Here is a 24384-nt window from a genome sequence, read left to right as displayed (position 1 = left end):
CGCTATTCAGGAGTTGAAAAGCACTGTAGAGCAATACAAAATGGAAAGTCTCAAAAAGTGAATCTAAGGGCTAAAGATCTTCACAAAACAACTTTATCATGTCTAAACTACCACAGAAGCATTATATAACACTTTAAACATCAAGAAAACCATTCAGCCAGAAGTTACATGCTAAACTTTGTAAATGCATTGAAAACGCTATTCAGGAGCTGAAAAGCACTTTAGAGCAATCCAAAATGGAAAGTCAAACAATGTGAATATAAGGGCTAAACATCTTCACAAAACCCCTTTTTAATATATATACAGCCACAGAAGCATGTTATAACACTTCAAACATCAAGAAAACCATTCAGCCAGAAGTTATTTGCCAAACTTTGTAAATGCATTGAAAACGCTTCTCAGGAGCTGAAAAGCACTTTAGAGCAATACAAAATGGAAAGTCTCAAAAAGTGAATATAACGGCTAAACATCTTCACAAAACCCCTTTTCAATATATATACAGCCACAGAAGCATGTTTTATCACTTCAAACATCAAGAAAACCATTCAGCCAGAAGTTACATGCCAAACATTGTAAATGCATTGAAAACGCTATTCAGGAGCTGAAAAGCACTTTAGAGCAATAAAAAATGGAAAGTCAAACAATGTGAATCTAAGGGCTAAACATCTTCACAAAACCCCTTTTTAATATATATACAGCCACAGAAGCATGTTATAACACTTCAAACATCAAGAAAACCATTCAGCCAGAAGTTACATGCTAAACTTTGTAAATGCATTGAAAACGCTATTCAGGAGCTGAAAAGCACTTTAGAGCAATACAAAATGGAAAGTCTCAAAAAGTGAATATAACGGCTAAACATCTTCACAAAACCCCTTTTCAATATATATACAGCCACAGAAGCATGTTTTATCACTTCAAACATCAAGAAAACCATTCAGCCAGAAGTTACATGCCAAACATTGTAAATTCATTGAAAACGCTATTCAGGAGCTGAAAAGCACTTTAGAGCAATCCAAAATGGAAAGTCACACAATGTGAATCTAAGGGCTAAACATCTTCACAAAACCCCTTTTTAATATATATACAGCCACAGAAGCATGTTATAACACTTCAAACATCAAGAAAACCATTCAGCCAGAAGTTATTTGCCAAACTTTGTAAATGCATTGAAAACGCTTCTCAGGAGCTGAAAAGCACTTTAGAGCAATACAAAATGGAAAGTCTCAAAAAGTGAATGTAAGGGGTAAACATCTTCACAAAACACCTTTTCCATGTCTAAACTGCCACAGAAGCATTGTATAACACTTGAAACATCAAGAAAACCATTCAGCTAGAAGTTACATGCCAAACATTGTAAATGCATTGAAAACGCTATTCAGGAGCTGAAAAGCACTTAAGAGCAATAAAAAATGGAAAGTCTCAAAAAGTGAATGTAAGGGCTAAACATCTTCACAAAACACCTTTTCCATGTTTTAACTGCCACAGAAGCCTTGTATAACACTTCAAACATAAAGAAAACCATCCAGCCAGAAGTTACATGCCAAACTTTGTAAATGCATTGAAAACGCTATTCAGGAGCTGAAAAGCACTGTAGAGCAATACAAAATGGAAAGTCTCAAAAAGTGAATCTAAGGGCTAAAGATCTTCACAAAACAACTTTTCCATGTCTAAACTGCCACAGAAGCATCGTATAACACTTCAAACATCAAGAAAACCATTCAGCCAGAAGTTACATGCCAAACATTGTAAATGCATTGAAAACGCTATTCAGGAGCTGGAAAGCACTTTAGAGCAATACAAAATGGAAAGTCTCAAAAAGTGAATATAACGGCTAAACATCTTCACAAAACCCCTTTTCAATATATATACAGCCACAGAAGCATGTTTTATCACTTCAAACATCAAGAAAACCATTCAGCCAGAAGTTACATGCCAAACATTGTAAATGCATTGAAAACGCTATTCAGGAGCTGAAAAGCACTTTAGATCAATAACAAATGGAAAGTCTCAAAAAGTGAATCTAAGGGCTAAACATCTTCAAAAAACACCTTTTCCATGTCTAAACTGCCACAGAAGCATCGTATAACACTTCAAACATCAAGAAAACCATTCAGCCAGAAGTTACATGCCAAACATTGTAAATGCATTGAAAACGCTATTCAGGAGCTGGAAAGCACTTTAGAGCAATACAAAATGGAAAGTCTCAAAAAGTGAATATAACGGCTAAACATCTTCACAAAACCCCTTTTCAATATATATACAGCCACAGAAGCATGTTTTATCACTTCAAACATCAAGAAAACCATTCAGCCAAAGTTACATGCCAAACTTTGTAAATGCATTGAAAACGCTATTCAGGAGCTGAAAAGCACTTTAGAGCAATACAAAATGGAAAGTCTCAAAAAGTGAATTTAAGGGCTAAACATCTTCACAAAACCCCTTTTCAATATATATACAGCCACAGAAGCATGTTTTAACACTTTAAACATCAAGAAAACCATTCAGCCAGAAGTTACATGCTAAACTTTATAAATGCATTGAAAACGCTATTCAGGAGCTGAAAAGCACTTTAGAGCAATCCAAAATGGAAAGTCAAACAATGTGAATCTAAGGGCTAAACATCTTCACAAAACCCCTTTTTAATATATATACAGCCACATAAGCATGTTATAACACTTCAAACATCAAGAAAACCATTCAGCCAGAAGTTATTTGCCAAACTTTGTATATGCATTGAAAACGCTTCTCAGGAGCTGAAAAGCACTGTAGAGCAATACAAAATGGAAAGTCTCAAAAAGTGAATGTAAGGGCTAAACATCTTCACAAAACAACTTTTCCATTTCTAAACTGCCACAGAAGCATCGTATAACACTTCAAACATCAAGAAAACCATTCAGCCAGAAGTTACATGCCAAACATTGTAAATGCATTGAAAACGCTATTCAGGAGCTGGAAAGCACTTTAGAGCAATACAAAATGGAAAGTCTCAAAAAGTGAATATAACGGCTAAACATCTTCACAAAACCCCTTTTTAATATATATACAGCCACAGAAGCATGTTTTATCACTTCAAACATCAAGAAAACCATTCAGCCAGAAGTTACATGCCAAACATTGTAAATTCATTGAAAACGCTATTCAGGAGCTGAAAAGCACTTTAGAGCAATACAAAATGGAAAGTCTCAAAAAGTGAATTTAAGGGCTAAACATCTTCACAAAACCCCTTTTCGATATATACAGCCACAGAAGCATGTTTTAACACTTCAAACATCAAGAAAACCATTCAGCCAGAAGTTATTTGCCAAACTTTGTAAATGCATTGAAAACGCTTCTCAGGAGCTGAAAAGCACTGTAGAGCAATACAAAATGGAAAGTCTCAAAAAGTGAATGTAAGGGCTAAACATCTTCACAAAACAACTTTTCCATTTCTAAACTGCCACAGAAGCATCGTATAACACTTCAAACATCAAGAAAACCATTCAGCCAGAAGTTACATGCTAAACTTTGTAAATGCATTGAAAACGCTATTCAGGAGCTGAAAAGCACTTTAGAGCAATCCAAAATGGAAAGTCAAACAATGTGAATCTAAGGGCTAAACATCTTCACAAAACCCCTTTTTAATATATATACAGCCACAGAAGCATGTTATAACACTTCAAACATCAAGAAAACCATTCAGCCAGAAGTTATTTGCCAAACTTTGTAAATGCATTGAAAACGCTTCTCAGGAGCTGAAAAGCACTTTAGAGCAATACAAAATGGAAAGTCTCAAAAAGTGAATGTAAGGGCTAAACATCTTCACAAAACACCTTTTCCATGTCTAAACTGCCACAGAAGCATTGTATAACACTTGAAACATCAAGAAAACCATTCAGCCAGAAGTTACATGCCAAACATTGTAAATGCATTGAAAACGCTATTCAGGAGTTGAAAAGCACTTTAGAGCAATCCAAAATGGAAAGTCAAACAATGTGAATCTAAGGGCTAAACATCTTCACAAAACACCTTTTCAATATATATACAGCCACAGAAGCATGTTTTATCCCTTCAAACATCAAGAAAACCACTCAGCCAGAAGTTAAATGACAAACATTGTAAATGCATTGAAAACCCTATTCAGGAGCTGAAAAGCACTTTAGAGCAATACAAAATGGAAAGTCTCAAAAAGTGAATGTAAGGGCTAAACATCTTCACAAAACACCTTTTCCAAGTCTAAACTGCCACGGAAGCATGTTTTAACACTTCAAACATCAAGAAAACCACTCAGCCAGAAGCTATATGCCAAACATTGTAAATGCATTGAAAACGCTATTCAGGAGCTGAAAAACACTTTAGATCAATAACAAATGGAAAGTCTCAAAAAGTGAATGTAAGGGCTAAACATCTTCACAAAACCCCTTTTTAATATATATACAGCCACAGAAGCATGTTATAACACTTCAAACATCAAGAAAACCATTCAGCCAGAAGTTATTTGCCAAACTTTGTAAATGCATTGAAAACGCTTCTCAGGAGCTGAAAAGCACTTTAGAGCAATACAAAATGGAAAGTCTCAAAAAGTGAATATAACGGCTAAACATCTTCACAAAACCCCTTTTCAATATATATACAGCCACAGAAGCATGTTTTATCACTTCAAACATCAAGAAAACCATTCAGCCAGAAGTTACATGCCAAACATTGTAAATGCATTGAAAACGCTATTCAGGAGCTGAAAAGCACTTTAGAGCAATAAAAAATGGAAAGTCAAACAATGTGAATCTAAGGGCTAAACATCTTCACAAAACCCCTTTTTAATATATATACAGCCACAGAAGCATGTTATAACACTTCAAACATCAAGAAAACCATTCAGCCAGAAGTTACATGCTAAACTTTGTAAATGCATTGAAAACGCTATTCAGGAGCTGAAAAGCACTTTAGAGCAATACAAAATGGAAAGTCTCAAAAAGTGAATATAACGGCTAAACATCTTCACAAAACCCCTTTTCAATATATATACAGCCACAGAAGCATGTTTTATCACTTCAAACATCAAGAAAACCATTCAGCCAGAAGTTACATGCCAAACATTGTAAATTCATTGAAAACGCTATTCAGGAGCTGAAAAGCACTTTAGAGCAATCCAAAATGGAAAGTCAAACAATGTGAATCTAAGGGCTAAACATCTTCACAAAACCCCTTTTTAATATATATACAGCCACAGAAGCATGTTATAACACTTCAAACATCAAGAAAACCATTCAGCCAGAAGTTACATGCTAAACTTTGTAAATGCTTTGAAAACGCTATTCCGGAGCTGAAAAGCACTTTAGAGCAATCCAAAATGGAAAGTCAAAAAATGTGAATCTAAGGGCTAAACATCTTCACAAAACCCCTTTTTAATATATATACAGCCACAGAAGCATGTTATAACACTTCAAACATCAAGAAAACCATTCAGCCAGAAGTTATTTGCCAAACTTTGTAAATGCATTGAAAACGCTTCTCAGGAGCTGAAAAGCACTTTAGAGCAATACAAAATGGAAAGTCTCAAAAAGTGAATGTAAGGGGTAAACATCTTCACAAAACACCTTTTCCATGTCTAAACTGCCACAGAAGCATTGTATAACACTTGAAACATCAAGAAAACCATTCAGCTAGAAGTTACATGCCAAACATTGTAAATGCATTGAAAACGCTATTCAGGAGCTGAAAAGCACTTAAGAGCAATAAAAAATGGAAAGTCTCAAAAAGTGAATGTAAGGGCTAAACATCTTCACAAAACACCTTTTCCATGTTTTAACTGCCACAGAAGCCTTGTATAACACTTCAAACATAAAGAAAACCATCCAGCCAGAAGTTACATGCCAAACTTTGTAAATGCATTGAAAACGCTATTCAGGAGCTGAAAAGCACTGTAGAGCAATACAAAATGGAAAGTCTCAAAAAGTGAATCTAAGGGCTAAAGATCTTCACAAAACAACTTTTCCATGTCTAAACTGCCACAGAAGCATCGTATAACACTTCAAACATCAAGAAAACCATTCAGCCAGAAGTTACATGCCAAACATTGTAAATGCATTGAAAACGCTATTCAGGAGCTGGAAAGCACTTTAGAGCAATACAAAATGGAAAGTCTCAAAAAGTGAATATAACGGCTAAACATCTTCACAAAACCCCTTTTCAATATATATACAGCCACAGAAGCATGTTTTATCACTTCAAACATCAAGAAAACCATTCAGCCAGAAGTTACATGCCAAACATTGTAAATGCATTGAAAACGCTATTCAGGAGCTGAAAAGCACTTTAGATCAATAACAAATGGAAAGTCTCAAAAAGTGAATCTAAGGGCTAAACATCTTCAAAAAACACCTTTTCCATGTCTAAACTGCCACAGAAGCATCGTATAACACTTCAAACATCAAGAAAACCATTCAGCCAGAAGTTACATGCCAAACATTGTAAATGCATTGAAAACGCTATTCAGGAGCTGGAAAGCACTTTAGAGCAATACAAAATGGAAAGTCTCAAAAAGTGAATATAACGGCTAAACATCTTCACAAAACCCCTTTTCAATATATATACAGCCACAGAAGCATGTTTTATCACTTCAAACATCAAGAAAACCATTCAGCCAGAAGTTACATGCCAAACTTTGTAAATGCATTGAAAACGCTATTCAGGAGCTGAAAAGCACTTTAGAGCAATCCAAAATGGAAAGTCTCAAAAAGTGAATCTAAGGGCTAAACATCTTCACAAAACCCCTTTTCAATATATATACAGCCACAGAAGCATGTTTTAACACTTCAAACATCAAGAAAACCATTCAGCCAGAAGTTATTTGCCAAACTTTGTAAATGCATTGAAAACGCTTCTCAGGAGCTGAAAAGCACTTTAGAGCAATACAAAATGGAAAGTCTCAAAAAGTGAATGTAAGGGCTAAACATCTTCACAAAACACCTTTTCCATGTCTAAACTGCCACAGAAGCATTGTATAACACTTGAAACATCAAGAAAACCATTCAGCCAGAAGTTACATGCCAAACATTGTAAATGCATTGAAAACGCTATTCAGGAGTTGAAAAGCACTTTAGAGCAATCCAAAATGGAAAGTCAAACAATGTGAATCTAAGGGCTAAACATCTTCACAAAACACCTTTTCAATATATATACAGCCACAGAAGCATGTTTTATCCCTTCAAACATCAAGAAAACCACTCAGCCAGAAGTTAAATGACAAACATTGTAAATGCATTGAAAACCCTATTCAGGAGCTGAAAAGCACTTTAGAGCAATACAAAATGGAAAGTCTCAAAAAGTGAATGTAAGGGCTAAACATCTTCACAAAACACCTTTTCCAAGTCTAAACTGCCACGGAAGCATGTTTTAACACTTCAAACATCAAGAAAACCACTCAGCCAGAAGCTATATGCCAAACATTGTAAATGCATTGAAAACGCTATTCAGGAGCTGAAAAACACTTTAGATCAATAACAAATGGAAAGTCTCAAAAAGTGAATGTAAGGGCTAAACATCTTCACAAAACCCCTTTTTAATATATATACAGCCACAGAAGCATGTTATAACACTTCAAACATCAAGAAAACCATTCAGCCAGAAGTTATTTGCCAAACTTTGTAAATGCATTGAAAACGCTTCTCAGGAGCTGAAAAGCACTTTAGAGCAATACAAAATGGAAAGTCTCAAAAAGTGAATATAACGGCTAAACATCTTCACAAAACCCCTTTTCAATATATATACAGCCACAGAAGCATGTTTTATCACTTCAAACATCAAGAAAACCATTCAGCCAGAAGTTACATGCCAAACATTGTAAATGCATTGAAAACGCTATTCAGGAGCTGAAAAGCACTTTAGAGCAATAAAAAATGGAAAGTCAAACAATGTGAATCTAAGGGCTAAACATCTTCACAAAACCCCTTTTTAATATATATACAGCCACAGAAGCATGTTATAACACTTCAAACATCAAGAAAACCATTCAGCCAGAAGTTACATGCTAAACTTTGTAAATGCATTGAAAACGCTATTCAGGAGCTGAAAAGCACTTTAGAGCAATACAAAATGGAAAGTCTCAAAAAGTGAATATAACGGCTAAACATCTTCACAAAACCCCTTTTCAATATATATACAGCCACAGAAGCATGTTTTATCACTTCAAACATCAAGAAAACCATTCAGCCAGAAGTTACATGCCAAACATTGTAAATTCATTGAAAACGCTATTCAGGAGCTGAAAAGCACTTTAGAGCAATCCAAAATGGAAAGTCAAACAATGTGAATCTAAGGGCTAAACATCTTCACAAAACCCCTTTTTAATATATATACAGCCACAGAAGCATGTTATAACACTTCAAACATCAAGAAAACCATTCAGCCAGAAGTTACATGCTAAACTTTGTAAATGCTTTGAAAACGCTATTCCGGAGCTGAAAAGCACTTTAGAGCAATCCAAAATGGAAAGTCAAAAAATGTGAATCTAAGGGCTAAACATCTTCACAAAACCCCTTTTTAATATATATACAGCCACAGAAGCATGTTATAACACTTCAAACATCAAGAAAACCATTCAGCCAGAAGTTATTTGCCAAACTTTGTAAATGCATTGAAAACGCTTCTCAGGAGCTGAAAAGCACTTTAGAGCAATACAAAATGGAAAGTCTCAAAAAGTGAATGTAAGGGGTAAACATCTTCACAAAACACCTTTTCCATGTCTAAACTGCCACAGAAGCATTGTATAACACTTGAAACATCAAGAAAACCATTCAGCTAGAAGTTACATGCCAAACATTGTAAATGCATTGAAAACGCTATTCAGGAGCTGAAAAGCACTTAAGAGCAATAAAAAATGGAAAGTCTCAAAAAGTGAATGTAAGGGCTAAACATCTTCACAAAACACCTTTTCCATGTTTTAACTGCCACAGAAGCCTTGTATAACACTTCAAACATAAAGAAAACCATCCAGCCAGAAGTTACATGCCAAACTTTGTAAATGCATTGAAAACGCTATTCAGGAGCTGAAAAGCACTGTAGAGCAATACAAAATGGAAAGTCTCAAAAAGTGAATCTAAGGGCTAAAGATCTTCACAAAACAACTTTTCCATGTCTAAACTGCCACAGAAGCATCGTATAACACTTCAAACATCAAGAAAACCATTCAGCCAGAAGTTACATGCCAAACATTGTAAATGCATTGAAAACGCTATTCAGGAGCTGGAAAGCACTTTAGAGCAATACAAAATGGAAAGTCTCAAAAAGTGAATATAACGGCTAAACATCTTCACAAAACCCCTTTTCAATATATATACAGCCACAGAAGCATGTTTTATCACTTCAAACATCAAGAAAACCATTCAGCCAGAAGTTACATGCCAAACATTGTAAATGCATTGAAAACGCTATTCAGGAGCTGAAAAGCACTTTAGATCAATAACAAATGGAAAGTCTCAAAAAGTGAATCTAAGGGCTAAACATCTTCAAAAAACACCTTTTCCATGTCTAAACTGCCACAGAAGCATCGTATAACACTTCAAACATCAAGAAAACCATTCAGCCAGAAGTTACATGCCAAACATTGTAAATGCATTGAAAACGCTATTCAGGAGCTGGAAAGCACTTTAGAGCAATACAAAATGGAAAGTCTCAAAAAGTGAATATAACGGCTAAACATCTTCACAAAACCCCTTTTCAATATATATACAGCCACAGAAGCATGTTTTATCACTTCAAACATCAAGAAAACCATTCAGCCAGAAGTTACATGCCAAACTTTGTAAATGCATTGAAAACGCTATTCAGGAGCTGAAAAGCACTTTAGAGCAATACAAAATGGAAAGTCTCAAAAAGTGAATTTAAGGGCTAAACATCTTCACAAAACCCCTTTTCAATATATATACAGCCACAGAAGCATGTTTTAACACTTTAAACATCAAGAAAACCATTCAGCCAGAAGTTACATGCTAAACTTTATAAATGCATTGAAAACGCTATTCAGGAGCTGAAAAGCACTTTAGAGCAATCCAAAATGGAAAGTCAAACAATGTGAATCTAAGGGCTAAACATCTTCACAAAACCCCTTTTTAATATATATACAGCCACATAAGCATGTTATAACACTTCAAACATCAAGAAAACCATTCAGCCAGAAGTTATTTGCCAAACTTTGTAAATGCATTGAAAACGCTTCTCAGGAGCTGAAAAGCACTGTAGAGCAATACAAAATGGAAAGTCTCAAAAAGTGAATGTAAGGGCTAAACATCTTCACAAAACAACTTTTCCATTTCTAAACTGCCACAGAAGCATCGTATAACACTTCAAACATCAAGAAAACCATTCAGCCAGAAGTTACATGCCAAACATTGTAAATGCATTGAAAACGCTATTCAGGAGCTGGAAAGCACTTTAGAGCAATACAAAATGGAAAGTCTCAAAAAGTGAATATAACGGCTAAACATCTTCACAAAACCCCTTTTTAATATATATACAGCCACAGAAGCATGTTTTATCACTTCAAACATCAAGAAAACCATTCAGCCAGAAGTTACATGCCAAACATTGTAAATTCATTGAAAACGCTATTCAGGAGCTGAAAAGCACTTTAGAGCAATACAAAATGGAAAGTCTCAAAAAGTGAATTTAAGGGCTAAACATCTTCACAAAACCCCTTTTCGATATATACAGCCACAGAAGCATGTTTTAACACTTCAAACATCAAGAAAACCATTCAGCCAGAAGTTACATGCTAAACTTTGTAAATGCATTGAAAACGCTATTCCGGAGCTGAAAAGCACTTTAGAGCAATCCGAAATGGAAAGTCAAAAAATGTGAATCTAAGGGCTAAACATCTTCTTCACAAAACCCCTTTTTAATATATATACAGCCACAGAAGCATGTTTTATCACTTCAAACATCAAGAAAACCATTCAGCCAGAAGTTACATGCCAAACATTGTAAATTCATTGAAAACGCTATTCAGGAGCTGAAAAGCACTTTAGAGCAATACAAAATGGAAAGTCTCAAAAAGTGAATGTAAGGGCTAAACATCTTCACAAAACACCTTTTCCATGTCTAAACTGCCACAGAAGCATTGTATAACACTTGAAACATCAAGAAAACCATTCAGCTAGAAGTTACATGCCAAACATTGTAAATGCATTGAAAACGCTATTCAGGAGCTGAAAAGCAATTTAGAGCAATAAAAAATGGAACGTCTCAAAAAGTGAATGTAAGGGCTAAACATCTTCACAAAACAAATTTTCCATGTTTTAACTGCCACAGAAGCCTTGTATAACACTTCAAACATAAAGAAAACCATCCAGCCAGAAGTTACATGCCAAACTTTGTAAATGCATTGAAAACGCTATTCAGGAGCTGAAAAGCACTTTAGATCAATAACAAATGGAAAGTCTCAAAAAGTGAATGTACAGGCTAAACATCTTCACAAAACACCTTTTCCATGTCTAAACTGCCACAGAAGCATTGCATAACACTTGAAACATCAAGAAAACCATTCAGCCAGAAGTTACATGCCAAACATTGTAAATGCATTGAAAACGCTATTCAGGAGCTGAAAAGCACTTTAGAGCAATAGAAAATGGAAAGTCAAACAATGTGAATCTAAGGGCTAAACATCTTCACAAAACCCCTTTTTAATATATATACAGCCACAGAAGCATGTTATAACACTTCAAACATAAAGAAAACCATCCAGCCAGAAGTTACATGCCAAACTTTGTAAATGCATTGAAAACGCTTCTCAGGAGCTGAAAAGCACTTTAGAGCAATACAAAATGGAAAGTCTCAAAAAGTGAATGTAAGGGCTAAACATCTTCACAAAACACCTTTTCCATGTCTAAACTGCCACAGAAGCATTGTATAACACTTGAAACATCAAGAAAACCATTCAGCCAGAAGTTACATGCCAAACATTGTAAATGCATTGAAAACGCTGTTCAGGAGCTGAAAAGCACTTTAGAGCAATAAAAAATGGAAAGTCTCAAAAAGTGAATGTAAGGGCTAATCATCTTCACAAAACACCTTTTCCATGTTTTAACTGCCACAGAAGCCTTGTATAACACTTCAAACATAAAGAAAACCATCCAGCCAGAAGTTACATGCCAAACTTTGTAAATGCATTGAAAACGCTATTCAGGAGCTGGAAAGCACTTTAGAGCAATACAAAATGGAAAGTCTCAAAAAGTGAATTTAAGGGCTAAACATCTTCACAAAACCCCTTTTCAATATATATACAGCCACACAAGCATGTTTTAACACTTTAAACATCAAGAAAACCATTCAGCCAGAAGTTACATGCCAAACATTGTAAATGCATTGAAAACGCTTCTCAGGAGCTGAAAAGCACTTTAGAGCAATACAAAATGGAAAGTCTCAAAAAGTGAATGTACGGGCTAAACATCTTCACAAAACACCTTTTACATGTCTAAACTGCCACAGAAGCATTGCATAACACTTGAAACATCAAGAAAACCATTCAGCCAGAAGTTACATGCCAAACATTGTAAATGCATTGAAAACGCTATTCAGGAGCTGAAAAGCACTTTAGAGCAATAGAAAATGGAAAGTCAAACAATGTGAATCTAAGGGCTAAACATCTTCACAAAACCCCTTTTTAATATATATACAGCCACAGAAGCATGTTATAACACTTCAAACATCAAGAAAACCATTCAGCCAGAAGTTATTTGCCAAACTTTGTAAATGCATTGAAAACGCTTCTCAGGAGCTGAAAAGCACTTTAGAGCAATACAAAATGGAAAGTCTCAAAAAGTGAATGTAAGGGCTAAACATCTTCACAAAACACCTTTTCCATGTCTAAACTGCCACAGAAGCATTGTATAACACTTGAAACATCAAGAAAACCATCCAGCCAGAAGTTACATGCCAAACTTTGTAAATGCATTGAAAACACTATTCAGAAGCTGGAAAGCACTTTAGAGCAATACAAAATGGAAAGTCTCAAAAAGTGAATTTAAGGGCTAAACATCTTCACAAAACCCCTTTTCAATATATATACAGCCACACAAGCATGTTTTAACACTTTAAACATCAAGAAAACCATTCAGCCAGAAGTTACATGCCAAACATTGTAAATGCATTGAAAACGCCATTCAGGAGCTGGAAAGCTTTTTAGAGCAATACAAAATGGAAAGTCTCAAAAAGTGAATATAACGGCCAGACATCTTCACAAAACACCTTTTAATATATATACAGCCACAGAAGCATGTTTTAACACTTCAAACATCAAGAAAACCATTCAGCCAGAAGTTATTTGCCAAACTTTGTAAATGCATTGAAAACGCTTCTCAGGAGCTGAAAAGCACTTTAGAGCAATACAAAATGGAAAGTCTCAAAAAGTGAATGTAAGGGCTAAACATCTTCACAAAACACCTTTTCCATGTCTAAACTGCCACAGAAGCATTGTATAACACTTGAAACATCAAGAAAACCATTCAGCCAGAAGTTACATGCCAAACATTGTAAATGCATTGAAAACGCTATTCAGGAGCTGAAAAGCACTTTAGAGCAATACAAAATGGAAAGTCTCAAAAAGTGAATGTAAGGGCTAAACATCTTCACAAAACACCTTTTCCATGTTTTAACTGCCACAGAAGCCTTGTATAACACTTCAAACATAAAGAAAACCATCCAGCCAGAAGTTACATGCCAAACTTTGTAAATGCATTGAAAACGCTATTCAGGAGCTGAAAAGCACTGTAGAGCAATACAAAATGGAAAGTCTCAAAAAGTGAATCTAAGGGCTAAAGATCTTCACAAAACACCTTTTCCATGTCTAAACTACCACAGAAGCATTATATAACACTTCAAACATCAAGAAAACCATTCAGCCAGAAGTTACATGCCAAACATTGTAAATGCATTGAAAACGCTATTCAGGAGCTGAAAAGCACTTTAGAGCAATACAAAATGGAAAGTCTCAAAAACGGAATCTAAAGGCTAAACATCTTCACAAAACCCCTTTTTAATATATATACAGCCACAGAAGCATGTTATAACACTTCAAACATCAAGAAAACCATTCAGCCACAAGTTACATGCCAAACATTGTAAATGCATTGAAAACGCTATTCAGGAGCTGAAAACCATTTAGAGCAATAAAAAAATGAAAGTCTCAAAAACGGAATCTAATGGCCAAACATCTTCACAAAACCCCTTTTTAATATATATACAGCCACAGAAGCATGTTATAACACTTCAAACATCAAGAAAACCATTCAGCCAGAAGTTATTTGCCAAACTTTGTAAATGCATTGAAAACGCTTCTCAGGAGCTGAAAAGCACTGTAGAGCAATACAAAATGGAAAGTCTCAAAAAGTGAATGTAAGGGCTAAACATCTTCACAAAACAACTTTTCCATGTCTAAACTGCCACAGAAGCATCGTATAACACTTCAAACATCAAGAAAACCATTCAGCCAGAAGTTACATGCCAAACATTGTAAATGCATTGAAAACGCTATTCAGGAGCTGGAAAGCACTTTAGAGCAATACAAAATGGAAAGTCTCAAAAAGTGAATACAACGGCTAAACATCTTCACAAAACCCCTTTTCAATATATATACAGCCACAGAAGCATGTTTTATCACTTCAAACATCAAGAAAACCATTCAGCCAGAAGTTACATGCCAAACATTGTAAATTCATTGAAAACGCTATTCAGGAGCTGAAAAGCACTTTAGAGCAATACAAAATGGAAAGTCTCAAAAAGTGAATTTAAGGGCTAAACATCTTCACAAAAACCCTTTTCGATATATACAGCCACAGAAGCATGTTTTAACACTTCAAACATCAAGAAAACCATTCAGCCAGAAGTTACATGCTAAACTTTGTAAATGCATTGAAAACGCTATTCCGGAGCTGAAAAGCACTTTAGAGCAATCCAAAATGGAAAGTCAAAAAATGTGAATCTAAGGGCTAAACATCTTCTTCACAAAACCCCTTTTTAATATATATACAGCCACAGAAGCATGTTTTATCACTTCAAACATCAAGAAAACCATTCAGCCAGAAGTTACATGCCAAACATTGTAAATTCATTGAAAACGCTATTCAGGAGCTGAAAAGCACTTTAGAGCAATACAAAATGGAAAGTCTCAAAAAGTGAATGTAAGGGCTAAACATCTTCGCAAAACACCTTTTCCATGTCTAAACTGCCACAGAAGCATTGTATAACACTTGAAACATCAAGAAAACCATTCAGCTAGAAGTTACATGCCAAACATTGTAAATGCATTGAAAACGCTATTCAGGAGCTGAAAAGCAATTTAGAGCAATAAAAAATGGAAAGTCTCAAAAAGTGAATGTAAGGGCTAAACATCTTCACAAAACAAATTTTCCATGTTTTAACTGCCACAGAAGCCTTGTATAACACTTCAAACATAAAGAAAACCATCCAGCCAGAAGTTACATGCCAAACTTTGTAAATGCATTGAAAACGCTATTCAGGAGCTGAAAAGCACTTTAGATCAATAACAAATGGAAAGTCTCAAAAAGTGAATGTACGGGCTAAACATCTTCACAAAACACCTTTTCCATGTCTAAACTGCCACAGAAGCATCGTATAACACTTCAAACATCAAGAAAACCATTCAGCCAGAAGTTACATGCCAAAAATTGTAAATGCATTGAAAACGCCATTCAGGAGCTGGAAAGCTTTTTAGAGCAATACAAAATGGAAAGTCTCAAAAAGTGAATATAACGGCCAGACATCTTCACAAAACCCCTTTTCAATATATATACTGCCACAGAAGCATTGCATAACACTTGAAACATCAAGAAAACCATTCAGCCAGAAGTTACATGCCAAACATTGTAAATGCATTGAAAACGCTATTCAGGAGCTGAAAAGCACTTTAGAGCAATAGAAAATGGAAAGTCAAACAATGTGAATCTAAGGGCTAAACATCTTCACAAAACCCCTTTTTAATATATATACAGCCACAGAAGCATGTTATAACACTTCAAACATCAAGAAAACCATTCAGCCAGAAGTTACATGCTAAACTTTGTAAATGCATTGAAAACGCTATCAGGAGCTGAAAAGCACTTTAGAGCAATCCAAAATGGAAAGTCAAACAATGTGAATCTAAGGGCTAAACATCTTCACAAAACCCCTTTTTAATATATATACAGCCACAGAAGCATGTTATAACACTTCAAACATCAAGAAAACTATTCAGCCAGAAGTTATTTGCCAAACTTTGTAAATGCATTGAAAACGCTTCTCAGGAGCTGAAAAGCACTTTAGAGCAATACAAAATGGAAAGTCTCAAAAAGTGAATGTACGGGCTAAACATCTTCACAAAACACCTTTTCCATGTCTAAACTGCCACAGAAGCATTGCATAACACTTGAAACATCAAGAAAACCATTCAGCCAGAAGTTACATGCCAAACATTGTAAATGCATTGAAAACGCTATTCAGGAGCTGAAAAGCACTTTAGAGCAATAGAAAATGGAAAGTCAAACAATGTGAATCTAAGGGCTAAACATCTTCACAAAACCCCTTTTTAATATATATACAGCCACAGAAGCATGTTATAACACTTCAAACATCAAGAAAACCATTCAGCCAGAAGTTATTTGCCAAACTTTGTAAATGCATTGAAAACGCTTCTCAGGAGCTGAAAAGCACTTTAGAGCAATACAAAATGGAAAGTCTCAAAAAGTGAATGTAAGGGCTAAACATCTTCACAAAACACCTTTTCCATGTCTAAACTGCCACAGAAGCATTGTATAACACTTGAAACATCAAGAAAACCATTCAGCCAGAAGTTACATGCCAAACATTGTAAATGCATTGAAAACGCTGTTCAGGAGCTGAAAAGCACTTTAGAGCAATACAAAATGGAAAGTCTCAAAAAGTGAATGTAAGGGCTAAACATCTTCACAAAACACCTTTTCCATGTTTTAACTGCCACAGAAGCCTTGTATAACACTTCAAACATAAAGAAAACCATCCAGCCAGAAGTTACATGCCAAACTTTGTAAATGCATTGAAAACGCTATTCAGGAGCTGGAAAGCACTTTAGAGCAATACAAAATGGAAAGTCTCAAAAAGTGAATTTAAGGGCTAAACATCTTCACAAAACCCCTTTTCAATATATATACAGCCACACAAGCATGTTTTAACACTTTAAACATCAAGAAAACCATTCAGCCAGAAGTTACATGCCAAACATTGTAAATGCATTGAAAACGCCATTCAGGAGCTGGAAAGCTTTTTAGAGCAATACAAAATGGAAAGTCTCAAAAAGTGAATATAACGGCCAGACATCTTCACAAAACACCTTTTAATATATATACAGCCACAGAAGCATGTTTTAACACTTCAAACATCAAGAAAACCATTCAGCCAGAAGTTATTTGCCAAACTTTGTAAATGCATTGAAAACGCTTCTCAGGAGCTGAAAAGCACTTTAGAGCAATACAAAATGGAAAGTCTCAAAAAGTGAATGTAAGGGCTAAACATCTTCACAAAACACCTTTTCCATGTCTAAACTGCCACAGAAGCATTGTATAACACTTGAAACATCAAGAAAACCATTCAGCCAGAAGTTACATGCCAAACATTGTAAATGCATTGAAAACGCTTCTCAGGAGCTGAAAAGCACTTTAGAGCAATACAAAATGGAAAGTCTCAAAAAGTGAATGTACGGGCTAAACATCTTCACAAAACACCTTTTACATGTCTAAACTGCCACAGAAGCATTGCATAACACTTGAAACATCAAGAAAACCATTCAGCCAGAAGTTACATGCCAAACATTGTAAATGCATTGAAAACGCTATTCAGGAGCTGAAAAGCACTTTAGAGCAATAGAAAATGGAAAGTCAAACAATGTGAATCTAAGGGCTAAACATCTTCACAAAACCCCTTTTTAATATATATACAGCCACAGAAGCATGTTATAACACTTCAAACATCAAGAAAACCATTCAGCCAGAAGTTATTTGCCAAACTTTGTAAATGCATTGAAAACGCTTCTCAGGAGCTGAAAAGCACTTTAGAGCAATACAAAATGGAAAGTCTCAAAAAGTGAATGTAAGGGCTAAACATCTTCACAAAACACCTTTTCCATGTCTAAACTGCCACAGAAGCATTGTATAACACTTGAAACATCAAGAAAACCATCCAGCCAGAAGTTACATGCCAAACTTTGTAAATGCATTGAAAACGCTATTCAGGAGCTGGAAAGCACTTTAGAGCAATACAAAATGGAAAGTCTCAAAAAGTGAATTTAAGGGCTAAACATCTTCACAAAACCCCTTTTCAATATATATACAGCCACACAAGCATGTTTTAACACTTTAAACATCAAGAAAACCATTCAGCCAGAAGTTACATGCCAAACATTGTAAATGCATTGAAAACGCCATTCAGGAGCTGGAAAGCTTTTTAGAGCAATACAAAATGGAAAGTCTCAAAAAGTGAATATAACGGCCAGACATCTTCACAAAACACCTTTTAATATATATACAGCCACAGAAGCATGTTTTAACACTTCAAACATCAAGAAAACCATTCAGCCAGAAGTTATTTGCCAAACTTTGTAAATGCATTGAAAACGCTTCTCAGGAGCTGAAAAGCACTTTAGAGCAATACAAAATGGAAAGTCTCAAAAAGTGAATGTAAGGGCTAAACATCTTCACAAAACACCTTTTCCATGTCTAAACTGCCACAGAAGCATTGTATAACACTTGAAACATCAAGAAAACCATTCAGCCAGAAGTTACATGCCAAACATTGTAAATGCATTGAAAACGCTATTCAGGAGCTGAAAAGCACTTTAGAGCAATAAAAAATGGAAAGTCTCAAAAAGTGAATGTAAGGGCTAAACATCTTCACAAAACACCTTTTCCATGTTTTAACTGCCACAGAAGCCTTGTATAACACTTCAAACATAAAGAAAACCATCCAGCCAGAAGTTACATGCCAAACTTTGTAAATGCATTGAAAACGCTATTCAGGAGCTGAAAAGCACTGTAGAGCAATACAAAATGGAAAGTCTCAAAAAGTGAATGTAAGGGCTAAACATCTTCACAAAACACCTTTTCCATGTTTTAACTGCCACAGAAGCCTTGTATAACACTTCAAACATAAAGAAAACCATCCAGCCAGAAGTTACATGCCAAACTTTGTAAATGCATTGAAAACGCTATTCAGGAGCTGAAAAGCACTTTAGATCAATAACAAATGGAAAGTCTCAAAAAGTGAATCTAAGGGCTAAACATCTTCAAAAAACACCTTTTCCATGTCTAAACTGCCACAGAAGCATCGTATAACACTTCAAACATCAAGAAAGCATTCAGCCAGAAGTTACATGCCAAACATTGTAAATGCATTGAAAACGCTATTCAGGAGCTGGAAAGCACTTTAGAGCAATACAAAATGGAAAGTCTCAAAAAGTGAATATAACGGCTAAACATCTTCCCAAAACCCCTTTTCAATATATATACAGCCACAGAAGCATGTTTTATCACTTCAAACATCAAGAAAACCATTCAGCCAGAAGTTACATGCCAAACATTGTAAATTCATTGAAAACGCTATTCAGGAGCTGGAAAGCACTTTAGAGCAATACAAAATGGAAAGTCTCAAAAAGTGAATTTAAGGGCTAAACATCTTCACAAAACCCCTTTTCAATATATATACAGCCACACAAGCATGTTTTAACACTTTAAACATCAAGAAAACCATTCAGCCAGAAGTTACATGCCAAACATTGTAAATGCATTGAAAACGCCATTCAGGAGCTGGAAAGCTTTTTAGAGCAATACAAAATGGAAAGTCTCAAAAAGTGAATATAACGGCCAGACATCTTCACAAAACACCTTTTAATATATATACAGCCACAGAAGCATGTTTTAACACTTCAAACATCAAGAAAACCATTCAGCCAGAAGTTATTTGCCAAACTTTGTAAATGCATTGAAAACGCTTCTCAGGAGCTGAAAAGCACTTTAGAGCAATACAAAATGGAAAGTCTCAAAAAGTGAATGTAAGGGCTAAACATCTTCACAAAACACCTTTTCCATGTCTAAACTGCCACAGAAGCATTGTATAACACTTGAAACATCAAGAAAACCATTCAGCCAGAAGTTACATGCCAAACATTGTAAATGCATTGAAAACGCTATTCAGGAGCTGAAAAGCACTTTAGAGCAATACAAAATGGAAAGTCTCAAAAAGTGAATGTAAGGGCTAAACATCTTCACAAAACACCTTTTCCATGTTTTAACTGCCACAGAAGCCTTGTATAACACTTCAAACATAAAGAAAACCATCCAGCCATAAGTTACATGCCAAACTTTGTAAATGCATTGAAAACGCTATTCAGGAGCTGAAAAGCACTGTAGAGCAATACAAAATGGAAAGTCTCAAAAAGTGAATGTAAGGGCTAAACATCTTCACAAAACACCTTTTCCATGTCTAAACTACCACAGAAGCATTATATAACACTTCAAACATCAAGAAAACCATTCAGCCAGAAGTTACATGCCAAACATTGTAAATGCATTGAAAACGCTATTCAGGAGCTGAAAAGCACTTTAGAGCAATACAAAATGGAAAGTCTCAAAAACGGAATCTAAAGGCTAAACATCTTCACAAAACCCCTTTTTAATATATATACAGCCACAGAAGCATGTTATAACACTTCAAACATCAAGAAAACCATTCAGCCACAAGTTACATGCTAAACATTGTAAATGCATTGAAAACGCTATTCAGGAGCTGAAAACCATTTAGAGCAATAAAAAAATGAAAGTCTCAAAAACGGAATCTAATGGCCAAACATCTACTCAAAACCCCTTTACCATGTATAAATACCCATAGAAGTATGTTATAACACTTCAAACATCAATAAAACCATTCAGCCAGAAGATACATGCCAAACTTTGTAAATGCATTGAAAACGCTATTCAGGAGCTGAAAAGCAATTTCCCAGCTAACACAGTGAAGTTGCCCTTACGTTGCCGCAACGTCACTCGTTGACCAAACATAAGTTGCCGCAATGTCTTTGGCGACGTTGCGGGACCATGCATCTGTGGGGCGCCAGTAGGTTGCCGCAACGTCATCTTGTGACGTTGCCAGTCCGAAACCGCAACGTCGTGGCAACGTTATTTTCCGACGTTGCCAGTCCGTAACCGCAACCTCCTAGCAACGTAACTTTCTGACGTTGCCAGTCCGTAACCGCGACGTCGTCGCAATGTTATTTTCCGACGTTGTCCGTCCGTAACCGCGACCTAGCAACGTTATTTTCCTACGTTGCCAATCCGTAACTGCGACCTCCTAGCAATTACATTTTCCGACGTTGCCAGTCCGTAACTGCGACGTTAATTACTAACCTATATTTTTCAATTCTATTGCTTATATTTGGGCGGTTCATATGCAGACCTCATTTGCTCCAAATGCTACTTGTTCTTGTATAATAGGTTACATAGCCAACTTCAGGAGGTCTATATTTGTGTGGTGTGTAGCCTAACTCAAGCTAATCATAAACAAGGCAGGATTTCCATGTAACATTCAGTAATTTTATTTCAAACAAAGTGCCAAACAGTGAATGAACATCTTCTGCCAGTTCCTGCTACAGGTCCTGTCTGTTGGCCCTGACAATGAAGCACAAAATAAGTTAGTGTCCTATCAACATAATTGCACGTATGAAAGGGGCTATACAAGTCATAAAAATATCACATCTAGAATAATATACGTGTTTGAGTGTCTATGCTCTGAAGAGCTCCACAGCCTTCTCTCCTAGTCCCGTCTTCCACTTCATCACAGCATCTGCAATTAGAAGTCATAAACTTATTGTTAGCACCAATTTGAACGTTGAACGCTGCGTGTAAGCCATAGTTCACAGCATCTCAAAACACCTACCACACTTTCGGAACTCCAGCACCTAAAGGTGCTCCTCAAGGTCTTGGAGTTCAGCCTGTGTTTGGGCCACCTGTAGGTCCATCACTGGCACCTCTTTAGCGTGTTTACCCTGTCGTCGCCTGAATAGGAGAGCCTCTCGCTGGTTCTCCTCCAATGTCTCCATCTTTCTGGAACATAACCTGTAATGTGTCTGTCAGTAAAGACAAGTAAAACACGTTTACAAGAGTTAACATGATTGGCATACACTGTGGTTCTTCTACATTAGCTGTAACATTGATGTAAATAACACGTTACCTTGAATGGTTGTATACAAAGCATTAGTAAGACAACATTTGTTGTTACGACAAATATGTATCCCCCTGCCACGATCAGAACAACTTAAGTATGCCTTACAATGAGTTGGCAATGCTATTGAGAAGCTTTGAGTATCTTATATTTGCAATAAAAAATGGAAAGTCTCAAAACGTGAATCTAAGGGCTAAACATTTTCACAAAACACATTTTCCATGTAAAAACTGCCACAGAAGCATGTTATAACACTTCAAACATCAAGAAAACCATTCAGCCAGAAGTTACATGCCAAACTTTGTAAATGCATTGAAAACGCTATTCAGGAGGCTGAAAAGCACTTTAAAGCAATGAACAAATGAAAGTCTCAAAAACAGAATCTAATGGCTAAACATCTTCACAAAACACCTTTTCCATGTCTAAACTGCCACAGTTGTATAACACTTCAAACATCAAGAAAACCATCCAGCCAGAAGTTACATGCCAAACTTTGTAAATGCATTGAAAACGCTATTCAGGAGCTGAAAAGCACTTCATAGCAATAAAAAAAAGAAAGTCTCAAAAACGGAATCTAATGGCTAAACATCTTCACAAAACACCTTTTCAATATATATACAGCCACAGAAGCATGTTATAACACTTCAAACATCAAGAAAACCATTCAGCCAGAAGTTAGATGCCAAACTTTGTAAATGCATTGAAAATGCTATTCAGGAGCTGAAAAGCACGTTAGTGCAATACAAAATGGTTCAGGCAGGAGGACTCAGTAATGTTATGTTACTTGATACATTATTACACGTTACAATACATTATTGTAATATTTGATTTGGCGTATGGTTGTGCTCGCAACGGCTCCCTGCCGCACCCAACTGAGACACTGTCTCCTGAGACACCGTCTTGACATCCGGGCAGAGAGCAGCGACGCATTCCCCCTGAGGAAGAAGAAAAAGAAAAACCAGACAAAATGGAGGAGGCCGGGGAGGTGGAGGCCGCAGGAGACCGAGAGTGTCTGTGTCGCACTAGCAATGCAGGACCTGGGATCCCTGCCATATACCCCGCCCTATTAGGAGGGTGTACCTTGACACGTGATGACGATTTGCTGACGCGCTAGGTCTCGCGTCCCCTAGCATGAACCTCACCGTAAAATGTTACCAGGATTTTACAATATTTAACTGCAATATTTCACAATAAATCATTGTATTATAACTTTACAGGCTTTAACTGTAATAATAACGATATCATGTTGTAATGTAGAATTTACTGTGAAATCAATGTATACACAGTAAGTTACTGTGAACAAATCGATACCGGGATTTCACAGCATTTTGTTTGGTTATTTCACAGTAAAATACTCAATTCAAATTATCTTTTGAGATAACCCAATACATTACTGTAAAACTTGAATTGCACTTGATCTGCACTGCATTGTGGGATCAAGAAGAGACAGGTGGATCCACGGTGGATACGGCAGATAGAGTTCAAGGGTACACTCACAGAAATGAATCATGGCATATTTTATAATTAAGTATTTACATCTATTTTATTTTATTATTTTCCCAAAATGTATTAACTAAAATCCTTAGAATGAGCAGAAGTCTATTCTGCCGTGCAAAGGCAAAAGACCGTAACTTCCATTTTGTCGAAAATGATTTTTTTTTCATTTTCGGAACAGTTAAGGTCTGCTTTATCATGTGGCCAAATATCTTAAATGAACTCGTCTGTTTTTCAGAGAAAATAAGGTTGTTGTCTTCACCGTACCTTCCAAAAGCCTGCTTTGGCTTTAGAAATCCAATGCAGAATGCTGTAACATCAGTTACGGTTCTTTGCCTTTGTTTTGCGGCACTCAAAAATGTTCAAATGGAGTTACGGTTTCAATTGAACTAATACGTAACCTAGCAACAATAAACACATCTAGCGTTAGCTTAGCCTACTCGCTGGCATTCAACACCAAACATCCCAAACATCAGTCGTTTGTAAGTATCTTACCCTGGCAGTTAAATCAAAAACACTCTTGTCTTGTGAGTCTTGTGACAGGTATCCATGTGTATGTTACATTGGCTTATAAAATACAGAGTTTATATCGTGATAAGCAACTAAGTGAGCGAAGAAACGGAAGTTCCTGTATTTTGCCTTGGCATGACCATTTACGACAGAAGCATGGAAGTCATAAAC

At 36.1% G+C, this 24384-nt stretch overlaps 1 long non-coding RNA gene across 2 annotated transcripts; it reads right to left on the bottom strand.

Moving 5' to 3' along the window:
* Positions 1–21522: 21522 nt before the first annotated feature.
* LOC146300688 (uncharacterized) lies at positions 21523–23112 on the bottom strand. 2 transcript variants are annotated; one of them, XR_014729685.1, is made up of 4 exons: positions 23078–23112; positions 21925–22114; positions 21758–21831; positions 21523–21656 (listed from the first exon to the last, which is right to left on the bottom strand). It is a non-coding gene; the product is annotated as an uncharacterized LOC146300688 (long non-coding RNA). The 2 variants fall into 2 exon arrangements; XR_014729684.1 differs by lacking the exon at positions 23078–23112 and having other exon boundaries at positions 21925–22344.
* Between the last annotated feature and the right edge of the window lie 1272 nt (positions 23113–24384).

Source organism: Hypomesus nipponensis, chromosome 2 (assembly GCF_054491055.1).
Source record: "Hypomesus nipponensis isolate SF chromosome 2, ASM5449105v1, whole genome shotgun sequence".
NCBI lineage: Eukaryota > Metazoa > Chordata > Actinopteri > Osmeriformes > Osmeridae > Hypomesus > Hypomesus nipponensis.
This window is presented reverse-complemented; position numbering and strand designations above follow the sequence as displayed.